This window comes from Oncorhynchus keta, chromosome 16, assembly GCF_023373465.1.
Source record: "Oncorhynchus keta strain PuntledgeMale-10-30-2019 chromosome 16, Oket_V2, whole genome shotgun sequence".
NCBI lineage: Eukaryota > Metazoa > Chordata > Actinopteri > Salmoniformes > Salmonidae > Oncorhynchus > Oncorhynchus keta.
Genome location: NC_068436.1, coordinates 18,613,502 through 18,636,286, shown reverse-complemented (window position 1 = coordinate 18,636,286; position 22,785 = coordinate 18,613,502). Strand labels below are relative to the sequence as shown.

The window sequence follows — 22,785 nt, the reverse complement described above, 5'->3', positions numbered from 1 at the left end:
CTACAAAATTCAGACAGAAATTTGAGTTATAGATCTGTCATTATCATTGAAATCAATTCTAAGAAGCTTAGATCTATGCTATGTGCACAATTTCTATTCTTCCCATTCTTAACTTTCATTTCTGCATTATTTACTTTTGATTTTGTTCACCAGCTTCAAACAACTGAAAATACAATATTTTTGGTTATTGAAAACATATTTCACAGCTGTTTCGATGGTACAATGACTCTCTACACTATACTTGCTTGTTTGATCACAGACGTATATTAGGCAAACTATTAGAATTTTTGCAACCAGGAAATGGCAGAGAAATTTCTGCATAATCTACCTTTAAAATGATCTAGGCTATTATGATGTTTTGAAGCCATTCATACACTTTTCACGTTGCATGTACACACATACATAGCTAATTCAATTGATAAATGAAATAAAAAGTCACGGTAACTTAGCCCAGAGTTTAGATTCTACGATCAGTGTTTATTCATGGATGCAAAGGGAAGCCAGGCTTCCCCCACAATAAACATACAATTATTTATCCCTTGTCTCTCTGTTTTTCATACTTTTCCTTCAATTTGCAAGAGGCTGAATGTATCTCACCAGAGAAAGCATCAGAGCGAGCGAAACAAAGGCCATCTTGCTCTGTATGTGTAGCCCGATTATCGGATGCTGTCTTGACAAAAAGAGTATGACATCGTTGCCGCCCATAGCATTGGATGCAAGGGAAGCCAGCAAGCATTTGGCCTCCCCTGATTAAAAAAATAAATAAAAAATGATAACCAATCAGCATTGAGCTAAACTGAGTGAGCTCAACTGTGAATGGCTCTAGCACACAAAAAAAGGAAGCCAGTTTGGATTTGGCTTTATCTCTTTTTAACGTTGTCCTCCAGTGGCTAGCTAGCTAAAATTGTCCACTACAGGTGGAGTCTGCGCGAGGACGTGTGTTGGGAGTTGGCCTGCCGAGACACCACCCTCATATTGGACCAGCTGTGTGGACCTGTCCATCCGGCTGGACAACCTGCTGACTAACCGCTGATGTCCGGATCGGGGCCTGTCAGTTCCATCCCCCAGCACCTCCGCTCCGATGCCTATGGAGCTGGGAGGTGCTGCGATTAGGGCAACCGGAGGAGGGGCCATTCCCTGCACCATCTGTGGCCGCAGAGGGCACACTGCTGGTCGGTGCTGGGGGGGTTCCTCAGGGAGTCGAGGCAGCAGGCAGGGCACTATCATGTCACCCCAGGTGCTTCGGCACCAGGCTCACCCAGAGCCCCTGGGTTTGTCAAATTTCCTGAGTTTCCCCTGCATTTCCAGCATTCAGGCGCCGCTGGGAATTTTTGTGACCGTTCTTTTGCCCATAGTTTAGGGATCCCCATTGTTCCTGTGGATATGCCCTTCCCTGTGCATGCCCTAGATAGTCGACCATTGGGGTCAGGGCTGATTAGGGAGGCCACCGCTCTACTAGGCATGGTTACGCAGGGGAGAATCTGTCTCTTCCTTATTGATTCTCCTGCATTTCCCGTTGTGCTGGGCCTACCCTGGTTGGCCTGTCATGACCCCAATATTTTGTGGCAACAGAGGGCTCTCAAGGGGTGGTCACGAGAGTGCTCGGGGAGGTGTTAGGGGTTTCCATCGGTGCTACTACGGTGGAAAGTCCAGACCAGGTCTCCACCGTGCACATCCTCTCTGAATATGCCGATTTGGCTACAGAAGGCAACACAATCACCACCCCATCGACGGGGGGGATTGTGTGATAAATCTCCTGGTGGATGCTGCAATTCCCAGGAGTCACGTGTATCCCCTGTCGCAAGAGGAGACGGCAGCTATGGAAACATACAGTATGTCTCAGAATCTCTGGCCCAGGGGTACATTTGCCCTCCACTTCACCTGCCTGCTCAAGTTTATTTTTTGTGAAGAAGGATGGAGGTCTGCGCCCATGTATTGACTATCACGGAATCAACCAAATCACTGTGAGGTACAGTTACCAGCTGCATCTCATAGCCAGTGTGATCGAGTCAATGCATGGGGTGCGCTTCTTCACAAAATTGGATCTCAGGAGCGCTTACAACCTGGTGTATATCTGGGAGGGAGACGAGTGGAAGACAGCATTTAGTACCACCTCCGGGCACTATGAGTACCTCGTCATTCCGTACGGGTTGATGAATGCTCCATCAGTCTTCCAGGCCTTTGATGACAAGATTTTCCAGGACCTGCACGGGCAGGATGTAGTGGTGTATATTGACGACATTCTGATATACTCCACTACATGCGCTGAGCATGTGTCCCTTGTGCGCAAGGTGCTAGGTCGACTGTTGGAGCATGACCTGTTGAAAAGTTGAAAAATATAAGCAAATAGAAATCAAAGCTGGATGATGTTCAGAGACAGATGGGAAGGTTGAGAGGAGCTGAAGGGTGGGACTAAAAATAACAAGATTGTCAATTATACTGTGTATGTATATAGTATGTATAAGCTGAAACCTAAGTGTTGTAAGTAGAAGCCTAAGTGTTGTTGTCCATTAAATTACTTCAATTCGGGGAGGGGTGTAAGCCCAGTACAACGTAAATTCACACTCACATAACCACGGTTCAATGAACTTAAAGGTGCATTCAGCTGACTTAGAAAACAACTTACGCAACACATCATTTCTTCAAGCCGCCAATAACTGTGTTGTTTTTTTTCATTCTGCTTTGAGTTACCAAGGACACAGATTTTACAACGTGACTAACTGCCAAGAGAATACATAAGGGTGTGTCTGGTGTGGCGTTCCTGACAGACACCCTAAACTTACAGTATAAACAAACACTGAGGAATGTAGTGACACCCTGTAATGAATTTCCTCCTCTTCTTCCGAAGAGGAGAGGCGAAACGGATCAGAGGACCAATACGCGGCGTGGTAATTTTCCATGGTACTTTTTAATACGTAAAGGTACACATGAACAAACTAACAAAAACAAGAAATGTGAAAACTCAAAACAGTCCTATCTGGTGAACACACAGAGACAGGAACAATCACCCACAAACACACAGTGAAACCCAGGCCACCTAAGTATGATTCTCAATCAGAGACAACTAATGACACCTGCCTCTGATTGAGAACCATACTAGGCCGAAACATAGAAATAACCAAAACATAGAAAAACAAACATAGACTGCCCACCCAACTCACGCCCTGACCATACTAACTAAATACAAAACACAGGAAATAAAGGTCAGAACGTGACAGTACCCCCCCCCCCCAAAGGTGCGGACTCCGGCCGCAAAACCTTGACCTATAGGGGAGGGTCTGGGTGGGCGTCTGTCCGCGGTGGCGGTTCTGGCGCGGGACGCGGACCCCACTTCACCATTGTCTTAGTCCGCTTTATTGTCCGCCTCCGTGGCTTTCTCACCATGGCAACCCCTCTCAATGACCCCACTGGACAGAGGGGCAGCTCGGGACAGAGGGGCAGAAGCTCTGGACAGAGGGGCAGGGGCTCTGGCGCCTCTGGGCTGAGGGGCTCTGGCGCCTCTGGGCTGAGGGGCTCTGGCGCCTCTGGGCTGAGGGGCTCTGGCGCCTCTGGGCTGAGGGGCTCTGGCGCCTCTGGGCTGAGGGGCTCCGGCAGCGGCGCCGGACAGGCGGGACGCTCCGGCAGCGGCGCCGGACAGGCGGGAGGCTCCGGCAGCGGCGCCGGACAGGCGGGAGGCTCCGGCAGTGGCGCCGGACAGGCGGGACGCTCCGGCAGCGGCGCCGGACAGGCGGGAGGCTCCGGCAGTGGCGCCGGACAGGCGGGACGCTCCGGCAGCGGCGCCGGACAGGCGGGACGCTCCGGCAGCGGCGCCGGGCAGGCGGGACGCCCGGCAACGGCGCCGGGCAGGCGGGACGCTCCGGCAGCGGCGCCGGACAGGCGGGACGCTCCGGCAGCGGCGCCGGACAGGCGGGAGCACCTGCAGGGAGGAGACAGAGAGACAGCCTGGTGCGTGGAGCTGCCACAGGAGGCAGCGGCGCCGGACAGGCGGGACGCTCCGGCAGCGGCGCCGGACAGGCGGGACGCTCCGGCAGCGGCGCCGGACAGGCGGGAGGCTCCGGCAGCGGCGCCGGACAGGCGGGACGCTCCGGCAGCGGCGCCGGACAGGCGGGAGGCTCCGGCAGCGGCGCCGGACAGGCGGGAGGCTCCGGCAGTGGCGCCGGACAGGCGGGACGCTCCGGCAGCGGCGCCGGACAGGCGGGAGGCTCCGGCAGTGGCGCCGGACAGGCGGGACGCTCCGGCAGCGGCGCCGAACAGGCGGGAGGCTCCGGCAGCGGCGCCGGACAGGTGGGACGCTCCGGCAGCGGCGCCGGACAGGCGGGAGCACCTGCAGGGAGGAGACTGAGAGACAGCCTGGTGCGTGGGGCTGCCACAGGAACCACCAGGCTGGGGAGACCTTCAGGAGGCTTGGTGTTAGGAGGAGCCTGAAAGACCGGGCTGTGAGGGAGCACTGGAGCTCTGGTGCGCAACCTTGGCACCACTTCCCCAGGCTGGACAACTACTCTAGCCCGGACCCTCCAGAGTGCAGGCACAGGTTGAACCGGGCTGTGGGTAAGCACGGGAGATCTAGTGCTTACTACACGCACCTCTCCCCTAGGCTCCACTCCCACAGTTGCCCGGTACGAGCGGAGCGCAGGCAGAGGACGCACTGCACCCTCCCAGCGCCCCGGAGACACAGCACGCAGAGCCGGCGCAGGATAACCTGGACCAAGACTGCGTACCGGCGACCAGACCCGCTGAGCAGGCACCATACGCCCTGGCTCAATGCCCACACTCGCATGGCACTCTCGGGGGCTGCCCTATAGCGCACCGGGCTATGGACACGCACTGGCGACACCGTGCGCTCAACCGCATAACACGGTGCCTGACCAGTAATGCGCTGCTTATCATAAGCACGAGGAGTGAGCTCAGGTCTGCTACCTGGCTTAGTACCACACCTCGTGTGCCCCCCAAAAAAAAAAAAAAATTGGGGCTGCCTCTCGTACCTGTCGCACTGCCGTGCTGGCTTCGCCAACCACATTCTCCTGTAACCTTCCTTGCATTGCTCCATCGAATCCCAGGCGGGCTCCGGCACTCTCCCTGGGTCGACCGCCCACCTATCTATCTCCTCCCAAGTTGTGTAGTCCAGATTCTGCTCTGATGCTGGCCGCTGTTGTTGCTGCTGCTGCTGTCGTCGCTGTCCTTTACCACGCCGCTTGGTCCGAGTTGGGTGGGTGATTCTGTAATGAATTTCCTCCTCTTCTTCCGAAGAGGAGAGGCGAAACGGATCAGAGGACCAATACGCGGCGTGGTAATTTTCCATGGTACTTTTTAATACGTAAAGGTACACATGAACAAACTAACAAAAACAAGAAATGTGAAAACTCAAAACAGTCCTATCTGGTGAACACACAGAGACAGGAACAATCACCCACAAACACACAGTGAAACCCAGGCCACCTAAGTATGATTCTCAATCAGAGACAACTAATGACACCTGCCTCTGATTGAGAACCATACTAGGCCGAAACATAGAAATAACCAAAACATAGAAAAACAAACATAGACTGCCCACCCAACTCACGCCCTGACCATACTAACTAAATACAAAACACAGGAAATAAAGGTCAGAACGTGACACACCCCTCTACTGTCTAACACACCTGACAGATATACTCATCTACACTCCAAATCCTGGTAAATAACCTCTATAGTCTACTTTATGTAACCTGTATAGTCTACTTTATGTAACCTGTATAGTCTACTTTATGTAACCTGTCTAGTCTACTTTATGTAACCTCTATAGTCTACTTTATGTAGCCTGTATCGTCTACTTTATGTAGCCTGTATAGTCTACTTTATGTAACCTGTATAGTCTACTTTATGTAACCTGTATCGTCTACTTTATGTAACCTCTATAGTCTACTTTATGTAACCTCTATAGTCTACTTTATGTAACCTGTCTAGTCTACTTTATGTAACCTCTATAGTCTACTTTATGTAACCTGTATAGTCTACTTTATGTAACCTGTATCGTCTACTTTATGTAACCTCTATAGTCTACTTTATGTAACCTGTATAGTCTACTTTATGTAACCTGTATCGTCTACTTTATGTAGCCTGTATAGTCTACTTTATGTAACCTGTATAGTCTACTTTATGTAACCTCTATAGTCTACTTTATGTAACCTGTCTAGTCTACTTTTTGTAACCTCTATAGTCTACTTTATGTAGCCTGTATTGTCTACTTTATGTAGCCTGTATAGTCTACTTTATGTAACCTGTATAGTCTACTTTATGTAACCTCTATAGTCTACTTTATGTAGCCTGTATCGTCTACTTTATGTAGCCTGTATAGTCTACTTTATGTAACCTGTATAGTCTACTTTATGTAACCTCTATAGTCTACTTTATGTAACCTGTATCGTCTACTTTATGTAACCTGTATAGTCTACTTTATGTAACCTGTATAGTCTACTTTATGTAACCTGTATAGTCTACTTTATGTAACCTGTATAGTCTACTTTATGTAACCTGTACAGTCTACTTTATGTAACCTGTATAGTCTACTTTATGCAACCTTTATAGTCTACTTTATGTAACCTCTATAGTCTACTTTATGTAACCTGTATAGTCTACTTTATGTAACCTGTATAGTCTACTCTATGTAACCTGTATAGTCTACTTTATTTAACCTGTATAGTCTACTCTATGTAACCTGTATAGTCTACTTTATTTAACCTGTATAGTCTACTTTATGTAACCTGTATAGTCTACTTTATGTAACCTGTATAGTCTACTTTATGTAGCCTGTATAGTCTACTTTATGTAGCCTGTATAGTCTACTTTATGTAACCTGTATAGTCTACTTTATTTAACCTGTATAGTCTACTTTATGTAACCTGTATAGTCTACTTTATGTAGCCTGTATAGTCTACTTTATGTAGCATGTATAGTCTACTTTATGTAACATGTATAGTCTACTTTATGTAGCCTGTATAGTCTACTTTATGTAGCCTGTATAGTCTACTTTATGTAGCCTGTATAGTCTACTTTATGTAACCTCTATAGTCTACTTTATGTAGCCTGTATAGTCTACTTTATGTAACCTCTATAGTCTACTTTATGTAACCTCTATAGTCTACTTTATGTAACCTGTATAGTCTACTTTATGTAACCTGTATAGTCTACTTTATGTAACCTCTATAGTCTACTTTATGTAACCTCTATAGTCTACTTTATGTAACCTGTATAGTCTACTTTATGTAACCTCTATAGTCTACTTTATGTAGCCTCTATAGTCTACTTTATGTAACCTCTATAGTCTACTTTATGTAACCTGTATAGTCTACTTTATGTAACCTGTATAGTCTACTTTATGTAACCTCTATAGTTTACTTTATGTAACCTCTATAGTCTACTTTATGTAACCTCTATAGTCTACTTTATGTAACCTGTATAGTCTACTTTATGTAACCTGTATAGTCTACTTTATGTAACCTGTATAGTCTACTTTATGTAACCTGTATAGTCTACTTTATGTAACCTCTATAGTCTACTTTATGTAATCTCTATAGTCTACTTTATGTAACCTCTATAGTCTACTTTATGTAACCTGTATAGTCTACTTTATGTAACCTGTATAGTCTACTTTATGTAACCTCTATAGTCTACTTTATGTAACCTGTATCGTCTACTTTATGTAACCTGTATAGTCTACTTTATGTAACCTGTATAGTCTACTTTATGTAACCTGTATAGTCTACTTTATGTAACCTCTATAGTCTACTTTATGTAGCCTGTATAGTCTACTTTATGTAACCTCTATAGTCTACTTTATGTAACCTCTATAGTCTACTTCATGTAACCTGTATAGTCTACTCTATGTAACCTCTATAGTCTACTTTATGTAACCTGTATAGTCTACTTTATGTAACCTGTATAGTCTACTTTATGTAACCTCTATAGTCTACTTTATGTAGCCTGTATAGTCTACTTTATGTAACCTGTATAGTCTACTTTATGTAACCTGTATAGTCTACTTTATGTAACCTCTATAGTCTACTTTATGTAACCTCTATAGTCTACTTTATGTAACCTGTATAGTCTACTTTATGTAACCTGTATAGTCTACTTTATGTAACCTGTATAGTCTACTTTATGTAACCTCTATAGTCTACTTTATGTAACCTCTATAGTCTACTTTATGTAACCTCTATAGTCTACTTTATGTAACCTATATAGTCTACTTTATGTAACCTGTATAGTCTACTTTATGTAACCTCTATAGTCTACTTGATGTAACCTGTATAGTCTACTTTATGTAACCTGTATAGTCTACTTTATGTAACCTGTATAGTCTACTTTATGTAACCTCTATAGTCTACTTGATGTAACCTGTATAGTCTACTTTATGTAACCTCTATAGTCTACTTTATGTAACCTCTATAGTCTACTTTATGTAACCTGTATAGTCTACTTTATGTAACCTGTATAGTCTACTTTATGTAACCTGTATAGTCTACTTTATGTAACCTGTATAGTCTACTTTATGTAACCTTTATAGTCTACTTTATGTAACCTGTATAGTCTACTTTATGTAACCTGTATAGTCTACTTTATGTAACCTCTATAGTCTACTTTATGTAACCTGTATAGTCTACTTTATGTAACCTCTATAGTCTACTTTATGTAACCTGTATAGTCTACTTTATGTAACCTGTATAGTCTACTTTATGTAACCTGTATAGTCTACTTTATGTAACCTGTATAGTCTACTTTATGTAACCTCTATAGTCTACTTTATGTAACCTGTATAGTCTACTTTATGTAACCTGTATAGTCTACTTTATGTAACCTGTATAGTCTACTTTATGTAACCTGTATAGTCTACTTTATGTAACCTGTATAGTCTACTTTATGTAACCTGTATAGTCTACTTTATGTAACCTCTATAGTCTACTTTATGTAACCTGTATAGTCTACTTTATGTAACCTGTATAGTCTACTTTATGTAACCTGTATAGTCTACTTTATGTAACCTCTATAGTCTACTTGATGTAACCTGTATAGTCTACTTTATGTAACCTTCAAGAGGGATATGTTGGTCACATTCATATTCTTCACTTTATTGAGTGCTTGCATGTCTTCTGTTTGACACCAAGTTATATCTGGTACATTGTCCTGTCTTTATACAGTATACTGTATATTCTGGTAATGGGAAAGATGTGTAGTTTTCACATTTGGTTACTTGACAATACCACATTTAAAAATAGAATATGACGATGAAGGGGTGAGGTTTGAATGTAAAGGGCAACATTTTCTGTGAGCACTGAGGGTCTGTGAGACGGTGATGATTATTTAGTCAGATTTAAAGTGTAAATTGTGTGAAAGTGCATTGCCCCCAATGCAATCAGCAAGATGTTATAATCCAAACGTATTTATTTAAAATGCTATGTTTCTTTAAAAAAAGGGGGTTGTGATATTTCGCTGTGGATAAGTGTCTTCTTACTGAGGCTACTAAGAGTAGATTTGAAGCAATGCATTTATACACGTGTCTTGTTTTTCTTTGTGTACAATAATAAAATGCAGTACGACAGGATCTTTCTACATGTGTCTCCATCCATGATTATATATATCACAGTCTCAAGGTTAATGTATGTATGTTATAGAGCAAACATAATTATCACAACACAGGTTTAAATCTGGCTTTTGGGGGGGTGCTTTCCTAGTGATTTTACCCACACACCACTACACATACAGTACAAACTCCAGTCAGCCTCAGTGGAATTGAATAAAACCGACACCATCTCAGCTTCTGTGTGTTGTGTTTTGTAAAGCTGATATTTACTATGGGTTGGGTTTGGACAGACAGAAATTATACAAGTCTAACAGAGTGTAAATTATTAATAAAGTGTTTAATAGATTTTTAAATGAAGAAGACACAACCCATTAATTAAAGCAATATTTTTCCAGCATCAATACAATGTCCATGAAAATAATCAGCCATGTTTTACTTTACATTTTACAATACCGGGTGGATGCAACAGGTTGAGTTTTCAGTGACCCTTTACTTTACAGTGCCATGAAACAGTTATGAATTGAATATGAACTATTTGTTCTTAGATAGTCATTCATCATGCTCCCAAGGAGGGAATGGGAGATGTATTATGCCTACTGTAAAGGGGAGTCGTGCTGTAGTTCATGTCTTATGTAGCCTGACAGGCAGAAATACATGCCCTCATTCATTTACATTTACATTTAAGTCATTTAGCAGACGCTCTTATCCAGAGCGACTTACAAATTGGTGCATACACCTTATGACATCCAGTGGAACAGCCACTTGCATCTAAATCTTTTTTTTTTTTGGGGGAGAAGGGGGGTGAGAAGGATTACTTACCCTTACTTACCCTATCCTAGGTATTCCTTGAAGAGGTGGGGTTTCAGGTGTCTCCGGAAGGTGGTGATTGACTCCGCTGTCCTGGCGTCGTGAGGGAGTTTGTTCCACCATTGGGGGCCAGAGCAGCGAACAGTTTTGACTGGGCTGAGCGGGAACTGTACTTCCTCAGTGGTACGGAGGCGAGCAGGCCAGAGGTGGATGAACGCAGTGCCCTTGTTTGGGTGTAGGGCCTGATCAGAGCCTGGAGGTACTGAGGTGCCGTTCCCCTCACAGCTCCGTAGGCAAGCACCATGGTCTTGTAGCGGATGCGAGCTTCAACTGGAAGCCAGTGGAGAGAGCGGAGGAGCGGGGTGACGTGAGAGAACTTGGGAAGGTTGAACACCAGACGGGCTGCGGCGTTCTGGATGAGTTGTAGGGGTTTAATGGCACAGGCAGGGAGCCCAGCCAACAGCGAGTTGCAGTAATCAAGACGGGAGATGACAAGTGCCTGGATTAGGACCTGCGCCGCTTCCTGTGTGAGGCAGGGTCGTACTCTGCGGATGTTGTAGAGCATGAACCTACAGGAACGGGACACCGCCTTGATGTTAGTTGAGAACGTCAGGGTGTTGTCCAGGATCACGCCAAGGTTCTTAGCGCTCTGGGAGGAGGACACAATGGAGTTGTCAACCGTGATGGCGAGATCATGGAACGGGCAGTCCTTCCCCGGGAGGAAGAGGAGCTCCGTCTTGCTGAGGTTCAGCTTGAGGTGGTGATCCGTCATCCACACTGATATGTCTGCCAGACATGCAGAGATGCGATTCGCCACCTGGTCATCAGAAGGGGGAAAGGAGAAGATTAATTGTGTGTCGTCTGCATAGCAATGATAGGAGAGACCATGTGAGGTTATGACAGAGCCAAGTGACTTGGTGTATAGCGAGAATAAGAGAGGGCCTAGAACAGAGCCCTGGGGGACACCAGTGGTGAGAGCGCGTGGTGAGGAGACAGATTCTCGCCACGCCACCTGGTAGGAGCGACCTGTCAGGTAGGACGCAATCCAAGCGTGGGCCGCGCCGGAGATGCCCAACTCGGAGAGGGTGGAGAGGAGGATCTGATGGTTCACAGTATCGAAGGCAGCCGATAGGTCTAGAAGGATGAGAGCAGAGGAGAGAGAGTTAGCTTTAGCAGTGCGGAGCGCCTCCGTGATACAGAGAAGAGCAGTCTCAGTTGAATGACTAGTCTTGAAACCTGACTGATTTGGATCAAGAAGGTCATTCTGAGAGAGATAGCGGTAGAGCTGGCCAAGGACGGCACGCTCAAGAGTTTTGGAGAGAAAAGAGAGAAGGGATACTGGTCTGTAGTTGTTGACATCGGAGGGATCGAGTGTAGGTTTTTTCAGAAGGGGTGCAACTCTCGCTCTCTTGAAGACGGGAGGGACGTAGCCAGCGGTCAGGGATGAGTTGATGAGCGAGGTGAGGTAAGGGAGAAGGTCTCCGGAAATTCAGGGAAATATAACATTCTTGACTCTCAAAATGTGCAGTAACCAAGTCAATCTTTATGATTTATGATCTTTACTAAGAGTCACAAGCAAAACTTGTGTTAATTATGTAAGTAGTAAAGCTAAAGGACATTTCTGAACATCCTATCCTGTAAATTGTGAGAGGAGAGAAGTTAAAAACGTCTTATGGCTGTAGGGTCAGTATTGAGTATCTTGGATGAAAGGGGTACAGAGGTGCCCAGAGTAAACGGCCTGCTCCTATGTCATAGTTGCTAATATATGCATAGTATTATTAGTATTGGATAGAAAACACTTTGACGTGTCTAAAACTGTTTGAATTATGTCTGTGAGTATAACAGAACTCATATGGCAAAAACCTGAAGAGTTCCACTTCCTTTTTGGATATTTTTTGGGCGTGCCAGATTTTCAACAAAGCTCTCATTGACAATACAGAGAGATATGGATGGGTTTTCACTTCCTACGGCTTCCACTAGATGTCAACAGTCAATAGAACTTTGTCTGATGACTCTAATGTGAAGGGGGGCCAAAGGAGACAGGAATGAGTAATAACTTCCATGAGGTGCCCACGCATAGAACTTGTGCGTTCATGTGAGAGGGAGCTCCGTTCCATCGGTCAATTGAAGTCGATGTAATTGAGGTCATTTTCTTAGTAGGTGAGGTCAGCTACTGCAGAGTCGATAATGTGGCACGAAACCTTAGTTGAGCCATCCATCGTCTGAGCAGGGGAGTAACTTCCTGCCCCTGTCACCATTAAGACGCCCACAATTGATACTGTTAGGGGGAGGGGAAAGACTATGACTCAAAGCACAGAGAATAGAAGAGGAAATGACTTTCTACACCATATCCCCTCCTCTTGTAGAAACCAGTCATCGTAGTGGAGCAGGCACATGATTTCATTTAAAATGTGTCTTTGCTTAATACCTTCCTGCCCTCTAGACACAACTTGATTTTTTAACTCATAATACCAGTATGGTCAAAGCATTCACCGTACAACAATGTTCTTTCTCCTTTAGGTCTCTCCTTCCTGTTATGCTGCCATCTATTTGAGTGTGATTTAGCAGCCTAAGTCACATGACTTCATAGAAAATGTGTCTTTGCATTAGAACTCCCTGCCCTCTATTCACATCTGTGTTGACTCAAAAGTGTCCATAATGTATCAAGTTTCTATGTTTAAACAACATGAGGGAATACATTGACGTTGGCGCATAGTGAATAATGAAGCTTTCTTTCAATTATGAGAGCCATGGTTCTGTGAGGTCATAAGAATAACACAATACAGAATTATCACATGGATGAAGTCATTCATTACATTATGTACCTCAGGGAAATGTGCTTGACAAATGCTTGATGGCTGAAATGTGTCCATTTTGAGTGTTAATAATACATCTAATTAATACTTTATTTGTGATTGTTAATAATACATCTAAGTAATATTTTATTTGTGATTGTTAATAATACATCTAAGTAATACTTTATTTGTGAGTGCCTCCCATCTTTTCCAGGTGTCTGTTATTCCTGATCAAATGTAACTCAGTACAACAACATTTTCCAGTGATTGTCACGCCCTGATCTTCGAGAGCCGTTTTATTTCTCTGTTTGGTTAGGTCAGGGTGTGATTTGGGGTGGGCATTCTATGTTATCTGTTTCTTTCTTTTTGGTTCCCAATCAGAGGCAGCTGTCTATCGTTGTCTCTGATTGGGAATCATACTTAGGCAGCTTTTTCCCACCTGTGTTTTGTGGGTAGTTATTTTCTGTTTAGTCGCTGTTACCTGACAGAACTGTTTGCTTTTGTTTTGTTACTTTATTCGAGTGTTTTTGTTAATAAAAGTGATCAACACTTTTCACGCTGCGCTTTGGTCCACTCCTTCCGATGACAGGCGGAAGTGATGACACAAAAATAATAACAAAAACAGCTAAATATTTGTTCATCAACCCCCAAGGTGTCAATCTTATTGTAGGATACAATAACAGTAGAATATATTTATTTTGATTTATTAAGTTTCTATGAACAGGGACAATGTACGACAAAACTTGTCTCAGAAGTGAAAAGTGATACATGGCAACAGATTTAGCTAACATCTCATTTACATCTGCAGTACAGTGAGGTTCTATCCAGCAAAATACATTATATTGGCCAATGTTCCATTTGTATACCTTTTATCTCCATCTCCCTATGCCCTGTACTAGTTAGACTATATCTCCATCTCCCTATGCCCTGTACTAGTTAGACTATATCTCCATCTCACTATGCCCTGTACTAGTTAGACTATATCTCCATCTCCCTATGCCCTGTACTAGTTAGACTATATCTCCATCTCCCTATGCCCTGTACTAGTTAGACTATATCTCCATCTCCCTATGCCCTGTACTAGTTAGACTATATCTCCATCTCCCTATGCCCTGTACTAGTTAGACTATATCTCCATCTCCCTATGCCCTGTACTAGTTAGACTATATCTCTAGTTAGACTATATCACTCCCTATGCCCTGTACTAGTTTATATCTCCATCTCCCTATGCCCTACCTATATCTCCATCCCTATGCCCTGTACTAGTTAGACTATATCTCCATCTCCCTATGCCCTGTACTAGTTAGACTATATCTCCATCTCCCTATGCCCTGTACTAGTTAGACTATATCTCCATCTCCCTATGCCCTGTACTAGTTAGACTATATCTCCATCTCCCTATGCCCTGTACTAGTTAGACTATATCTCCATCTCCCTATGCCCTGTACTAGTTAGACTATATCTCCATCTCCCTATGCCCTGTACTAGTTAGACTATATCTCCATCTCCCTATGCCCTGTACTAGTTAGACTATATCTCCATCTCCCTATGCCCTGTACTAGTTAGACTATATCTCCATCTCCCTATGCCCTGTACTAGTTAGACTATATCTCCATCTCCCTATGCCCTGTACTAGTTAGACTATATCTCCATCTCCCTATGCCCTGTACTAGTTAGACTATATCTCCATCTCCCTATGCCCTGTACTAGTTAGACTATATCTCCATCTCCCTATGACTATATCTCCCCTGTACTAGTTAGACTATATCTCCATCTCCCTATGCCCTGTACTAGTTAGACTATATCTCCATCTCCCTATGCCCTGTACTAGTTAGACTATATCTCCATCTCCCTATGCCCTGTACTAGTTAGACTATATCTCCATCTCCCTATGCCCTGTACTAGTTAGACTATATCTCCATCTCCCTATGCCCTGTACTAGTTAGACTATATCTCCATCTCCCTATGCCCTGTACTAGTTAGACTATATCTCCATCTCCCTATGCCCTGTACTAGTTAGACTATATCTCCATCTCCCTATGCCCTGTACTAGTTAGACTATATCTCCATCTCCCTATGCCCTGTACTACTATATCTCCATCTCCCTATGCCCTGTACTAGTTAGACTATATCTCCATCTCCCTATGCCCTGTACTAGTTAGACTATATCTCCATCTCCCTATGCCCTGTACTAGTTAGACTATATCTCCATCTCCCTATGCCCTGTACTAGTTAGACTATATCTCCATCTCCCTATGCCCTGTACTAGTTAGACTATATCTCCATCTCCCTATCTCTAGTTAGACTATATGCCCATCTCCTATGCCCTGTACTAGTTAGACTATATCTCCATCTGCTATGCCCTGTACTAGTTAGACTATATCTCCATCTCCCTATGCCCTGTACTAGTTAGACTATATCTCCAGACTATATCTCCATCTCCCTATGCCCTGTACTAGTTAGACTATATCTCCATCTCCCTATGCCCTGTACTAGTTAGACTATATCTCCATCTCCCTATGCCCTGTACTAGTTAGACTATATCTCCATCTCCCTATGCCCTGTACTAGTTAGACTATATCTCCATCTCCCTATGCCCTGTACTAGTTAGACTATATCTCCATCTCCTATGCCCTGTACTAGTTAGACTATATCTCCATCTCCCTATGCCCTGTACTAGTTAGACTATATCTCCATCTCCCTATGCCCTGTACTAGTTAGACTATATCTCCATCTCCCTATGCCCTGTACTAGTTAGACTATATCTCCACTATATCTCCATCTCCCTATGCCCTGTACTAGTTAGACTATATCTCCATCTCCCTATGTCTTGTACTAGTTAGACTATATCTCCATCTCCCTATGCCCTGTACTAGTTAGACTATATCTCCATCTCCCTATGCCCTGTACTAGTTAGACTATATCTCCATCTCCCTATGCCCCTATGACTATATCTCCATCTCCCCCTGTACTAGTTAGACTATATCTCCATCTCCCTATGCCCTGTACTAGTTAGACTATATCTCCATCTCCCTATGCCCTGTACTAGTTAGACTATATCTCCATCTCCCTATGCCCTGTACTAGTTGACTATATCTACTAGTTAGACTATATCTCCATCTCCCTATGCCCTGTACTAGTTAGACTATATCTCCATCTCCCTATGCCCTGTACTAGTTAGACTATATCTCCATCTCCCTATGCCCTGTACTAGTTAGACTATATCTCCATCTCCCTATGCCCTGTACTAGTTAGACTATATCTCCATCTCCCTATGCCCTGTACTAGTTAGACTATCTCCATCTCTCCATCTCCCTATGCCCTGTACTAGTTAGACTATATCTCCATCTCCCTATGCCCTGTACTAGTTAGACTATATCTCCATCTCCCTATGCCCTGTACTAGTTAGACTATATCTCCATCTCCCTATGCCCTGTACTAGTTAGACTATATCTCCATCTCCTATGCCCTGTACTAGTTAGACTATATCTCCATCTCCCTATGCCCTGTACTAGTTAGACTATATCTCCATCTCCCTATGCCCTGTACTAGTTAGACTATATCTCCATCTCCCTATGCCCTGTACTAGTTAGACTATATCTCCATCTCCCTATGCCCTGTACTAGTTAGACTATATCTCCATCTCCCTATGCCCTGTACTAGTTAGACTATATCTCCATCTCCCTATGCCCTGTACTAGTTAGACTATATCTCCATCTCTCCCTATGCCCTGTACTAGTTAGACTATATCTCCATCTCCCTATGCCCTGTACTAGTTAGACTATATCTCCATCTCCCTATGCCCTGTCTTGTACTAGTTAGACTATATCTCCATCTCCCTATGCCCTGTACTAGTTAGACTATATCTCCATCTCCCTATGCCCTGTACTAGTTAGTTATCTCCATCTATGCCCTGTACTAGTTCTCCATCTCCCTATGCCCTGTACTAGTTAGACTATATCTCCATCTCCCTATGCCCTGTACTAGTTAGACTATATCTCCATCTCCCTATGCCCTGTACTAGTTAGACTATATCTCCATCTCCCTTTGTCTTGTACTAGTTAGACTATATCTCCATCTCCCTATGCCCTGTACTAGTTAGACTATATCTCCATCTCCCTATGCCCTGTACTAGTTAGAATATATCTCCATCTCCCTATGCCCTGTACTAGTTAGACTATATCTCCATCTCCCTATGCCCTGTACTAGTTAGACTATATCTCCATCTCCCTATGCCCTGTACTAGTTAGACTATATCTCCATCTCCCTATGCCCTGTACTAGTTAGACTATATCTCCATCTCCGCACGTCATCTACCTACATTATATAGGTATGCACGTCATCTACCTACGTTATATAGGTATGCACGTCATCTACCTACGTTATATAGGTATGCACGTCATCTATCTACGTTATATAGGTTTGCACGACATCTATCTACGTTATATAGGTATGCACGTCATCTACCTACGTTATATAGGTATGCATGTCATCTACCTACGTTATATAGGTATGCACGTCATCAATCTACGTTATATAGGTATGCTCGTCATCTACCTACGTTATATAGGTATGCACGTCATCTACCTATGTTATATTGGTATGTACGTCATCTACCTACGTTATATAGGTATGCACGTCATCTGCCTACGTTATATTGGTATGCACGTCATCTACCTACGTTATATAGGTATGCACGTCAGCCTTTACATGGGTTTTGCACATCGGCATTAAATAAATAAAAAAATCGGGCCAATGCCGATGTTGGCATTTTTAGCTAATATCGTCCGATTCCGATATGCTCCTATAAACCAATGAGGAGATGGGAGAGGCAGGACTTGCAGTGCCTAAAGCGTTACCAATAGAACCAAGTTATATTTTAGCACCTGGCTATGCAGACGTGAGCAAGAAGTGTGGATGCAATTTAATTTTAATTTTACCTTTATTTAACCAGGCAAGTCAGTTAAGAACACATTCTTATTTTCAATGACGGCCTGGGAACAGTGGGTTAACTGCCTGTTCAGGGCCAGAACGACAGATGTCAGCTCAGGGGTTTGAACTCACAACCTTCCGGTTACTAGTCCAATGCTCTAACCACTAGGCTACGCTGCCGCCCCCGACTGAATAACATGTATGTGCAAATGTATTTCGCAACGGACGGTGTGGTCAGCATGTTAGACTGAGAGTCTAATGCATTAACACTGTTAGACCGAGAGTCTAATGCATTAACACTGTTAGACCGAGAGTCTAATGCACTAACACTGTTAGACCGAGAGTCTAATGCACTAACACTGTTAGACCGAGAGTCTAATGCACTAACACTGTTAGACCGAGAGTCTAATGCACTAACACTGTTAGACTGAGAGTCTAATGCACTAACACTGTTAGACTGAGAGTCTAATGCACTAACACTGTTAGACCGAGAGTCTAATGCACTAACACTGTTAGACCGAGAGTCTAATGCACTAACACTGTTAGACCGAGAGTCTAATGCACTAACACTGTTAGACTGAGAGTCTAATGCACTAACACTGTTAGACTGAGAGTCTAATGCACTAACACTGTTAGACTGAGAGTCTAATGCACTAACACTGTTAGACCGAGAGTCTAATGCACTAACACTGTTAGACCGAGAGTCTAATGCACTAACACTGTTAGACTGAGAGTCTAATGCACTAACACTGTTAGACCGAGAGTCTAATGCACTAACACTGTTAGACTGAGAGTCTAATGCACTAACACTGTTAGACTGAGAGTCTAATGCACTAACACTGTTAGACTGAGAGTCTAATGCATTAACACTGTTAGACCGAGAGTCTAATGCATTAACACTGTTAGACCGAGAGTCTAATGCATTAACACTGTTAGACTGAGAGTCTAATGCATTAACACTGTTAGACTGAGAGTCTAATGCATTAACACTGTTAGACCTAGAGTCTAATGCATTAACACTGCTAGACCGAGAGTCTAATGCATTAACACTGTTAGACTGAGAGTCTAATGCACTAACACTGTTAGACCGAGAGTCTAATGCATTAACACTGTTAGACTGAGAGTCTAATGCACTAACACTGTTAGACTGAGAGTCTAATGCATTAACACTGTTAGACTGAGAGTCTAATGCATTAACACTGTTAGACTGAGAGTCTAATGCATTAACACTGTTAGACTGAGAGTCTAATGCACTAACACTGTTAGACCGAGAGTCTAATGCATTAACACTGTTAGACCGAGAGTCTAATGCACTAACACTGTTAGACCGAGAGTCTAATGCATTAACACTGTTAGACCGAGAGTCTAATGCACTAACACTGTTAGACCGAGAGTCTAATGCATTAACACTGTTAGACTGAGAGTCTAATGCACTAACACTGTTAGACCGAGAGTCTAATGCACTAACACTGTCTAATGACACGAGAGTCTAATGCACTAACACTGTTAGACCGAGAGTCTAATGCATTAACACTGTTAGACCGAGAGTCTAATGCACTAACACTGTTAGACTGAGAGTCTAATGCATTAACACTGTTAGACTGAGAGTCTAATGCACTAACACTGTTAGACCGAGAGTCTAATGCACTAACACTGTTAGACTGAGAGTCTAATGCATTAACACTGTTAGACCGAGAGTCTAATGCATTAACACTGTTAGACCGAGAGTCTAATGCACTAACACTGTTAGACCGAGAGTCTAATGCACTAACACTGTTAGACTGAGAGTCTAATGCATTAACACTGTTAGACTGAGAGTCTAATGCACTAACACTGTTAGACCGAGAGTCTAATGCACTAACACTGTTAGACCGAGAGTCTAATGCATTAACACTGTTAGACCGAGAGTCTAATGCATTAACAATGTTAGACTGAGAGTCTAATGCACTAACACTGTTAGACTGAGAGTCTAATGCATTAACACTATTAGACCGAGAGTCTAATGCATTAACAATGTTAGACTGAGAGTCTAATGCATTAACACTATTAGACCGAGAGTCTAATGCATTAACACTGTTAGACCGAGAGTCTAATGCACTAACACTGTTAGACCGAGAGTCTAATGCACTAACACTGTTAGACCGAGAGTCTAATGCACTAACACTGTTAGACCGAGAGTCTAATGCACTAACACTGTTAGACTGAGAGTCTAATGCATTAACACTGTTAGACTGAGAGTCTAATGCACTAACACTGTTAGACTGAGAGTCTAATGCACTAACACTGTTAAACTGAGAGTCTAATGCACTAACACTGTTAGACTGAGAGTCTAATCATTAACACTGTTAGACTGAGAGTCTAATGCATTAACACTGTTAACACTACACACGATTGAAATGCTGCATGCCAAGATAGACCAGAGAAAAGAGACTGTTGATATTGCAACCACACAAGTCAAACGGCGGTTCACCAGTATGAACAAAATTGAAACATCTTTTATGTTCCAGCCCTCAAGAACCGTTGTCTGCTAAAGATGATCATCTGTTTGCATCTGCCAATTTATTGTCTGTATCCAGACGACTTGTCCCCAGAGCTTCGTATACAGTTCATCTGCCCATTTATTGTCTGTATCCAGACGACTTGTCCCCAGAGCTTCGTATACAGTTCATCTGCCCATTTATTGTCTGTATCCAGACGACTTGTCCCCAGAGCTTCGTATACAGTTCATCTGCCCATTTATTGTCTGTATCCAGACGACTTGTCCGCAGAGCTTCGTATACAGTTCATCTGCCCATTTATTGTCTGTATCCAGACGACTTGTCCGCAGAGCTTCGTATACAGTTCATCTGCCCATTTATTGTCTGTATCCAGACGACTTGTCCGCAGAGCTTCGTATACAGTTCATCTGCCCATTTATTGTCTGTATCCAGACGACTTGTCCCCAGAGCTTCGTAAACAGTTCATCTGCCCATTTATTGTCTGTATCCAGACGACTTGCCCATTTATTGTCTGTATCCAGAGCTTCGTAAACAGTTCATCTGCCCATTTATTGTCTGTATCCAGACGACTTGTCCGCAGAGCTTCGTAAACAGTTCATCTGCCCATTTATTGTCTGTATCCAGACTTGTCCCCAGAGCTTCGTAACAGTTCATCTGCCCATTTATTGTCTGTATCCAGACTTGTCCCCAGAGTCGTATACAGTTCAGCTTCGTGTCCGCAGAGCTTCGTATATTCAGTTCATCTGCCCATTTATTGTCTGTATCCAGACGACTTGTCCCCAGAGCTTCGTATACAGTTCATCTGCCCATTTATTGTCTGTATCCAGACGACTTGTCCGTATACAGAGCTGTATCGTGTACAGTTCATCTGCCCATTTATTGTCTGTATCCAGACGACTTGTCCCCAGAGCTTCGTATACAGTTCATCTGCCCATTTATTGTCTGTACTTGTCCCCAGAGCTTCGTATACAGTTCATCTGCCCATTTATTGTCTGTTCCAGACGACTTGTCCCCAGAGCTTCGTATACAGTTCATCTGCCCATTTATTGTCTGTATCCAGACGACTTGTCCCCAGAGCTTCGTATACAGTTCATCTGCCCATTTATTGTCTGTATCCAGACGACTTGTCCCCAGAGCTTCGTATACAGTTCATCTGCCCATTTATTGTCTGTATCCAGACGACTTGTCAGAGCCCAGTTCAGAGCTGTATCGTATACAGTTCATCTGCCCATTTATTGTCTGTATCCAGACGACTTGTCCCCAGAGCTTCGTATACAGTTCATCTGCCCATTTATTGTCTGTATCCAGACGACTTGTCCCCAGAGCTTCGTATACAGTTCATCTGCCCATTTATTGTCTGTATCCAGACGACTTGTCCCCAGAGCTTCGTATACAGTTCATCTGCCCATTTATTGTCTGTATCCAGACGACTTGTCCCCAGAGCTTCGTATACAGTTCATCTGCCCATTTATTGTCTGTATCCAGACGACTTGTCCCCAGAGCTTCGTATACAGTTCATCTGCCCATTTATTGTCTGTATCCAGACGACTTGTCCCCAGAGCTTCGTATACAGTTCATCTGCCCATTTATTGTCTGTATCCAGACGACTTGTCCCCAGAGCTTCGTATACAGTTCATCTGCCCATTTATTGTCTGTATCCAGACGACTTGTCCCCAGAGCTTCGTATACAGTTCATCTGCCCATTTATTGTCTGTATCCAGCTTCGTATACAGTTCACTTGTCCCCAGAGACTTGTCGTATACAGTTCATCTGCCCATTTATTGTCTGTATCCAGACGACTTGTCCCCAGAGCTTCGTATACAGTTCATCTGCCCATTTATTGTCTGTATCCAGACGACTTGTCCCCAGAGCTTCGTATACAGTTCATCTGCCCATTTATTGTCTGTATCCAGACGACTTGTCCCCAGAGCTTCGTATACAGTTCATCTGCCCATTTATTGTCTGTATCCAGACGACTTGTCCGCAGAGCTTCGTAAACAGTTCATCTATTTCCATAAGGTGTTGAGGCCGGCAATTAAGCAGAATGAGATTACATTTGTTACAGAACTGCTGTATTTGAAGCACAACTCTCTCCCCAGTTTCCATGATGTTGCTACGGCAATATAGCTGTTTTTAACATCCCTGTAACTGTCACTTCTGCGGAGAGATCCTTTTCTAAAGTAAAACTCATAAAGGC

At 43.7% G+C, this 22,785-nt stretch overlaps 1 long non-coding RNA gene across 48 annotated transcripts; it reads right to left on the bottom strand.

Annotated features, from left to right (window-relative positions):
- Nucleotides 1–5,684: 5,684 nt before the first annotated feature.
- LOC127908026 (uncharacterized) lies at nucleotides 5,685–9,068 on the bottom strand. Of its 48 annotated transcripts, none has more exons than XR_008065949.1 (11): nucleotides 8,719–9,062; nucleotides 8,581–8,649; nucleotides 8,443–8,534; nucleotides 8,213–8,396; nucleotides 8,075–8,143; nucleotides 7,569–7,660; nucleotides 7,431–7,522; nucleotides 6,948–7,039; nucleotides 6,879–6,901; nucleotides 6,718–6,832; nucleotides 6,265–6,303 (listed from the first exon to the last, which is right to left on the bottom strand). It is a non-coding gene; the product is annotated as an uncharacterized LOC127908026 (long non-coding RNA). The 48 variants fall into 48 exon arrangements; XR_008065937.1 differs by having other exon boundaries at nucleotides 6,272–6,303; nucleotides 8,581–8,764; nucleotides 8,811–9,062; XR_008065943.1 differs by having other exon boundaries at nucleotides 6,272–6,303; nucleotides 8,581–8,764; nucleotides 8,834–9,062.
- Nucleotides 9,069–22,785: the final 13,717 nt, after the last annotated feature.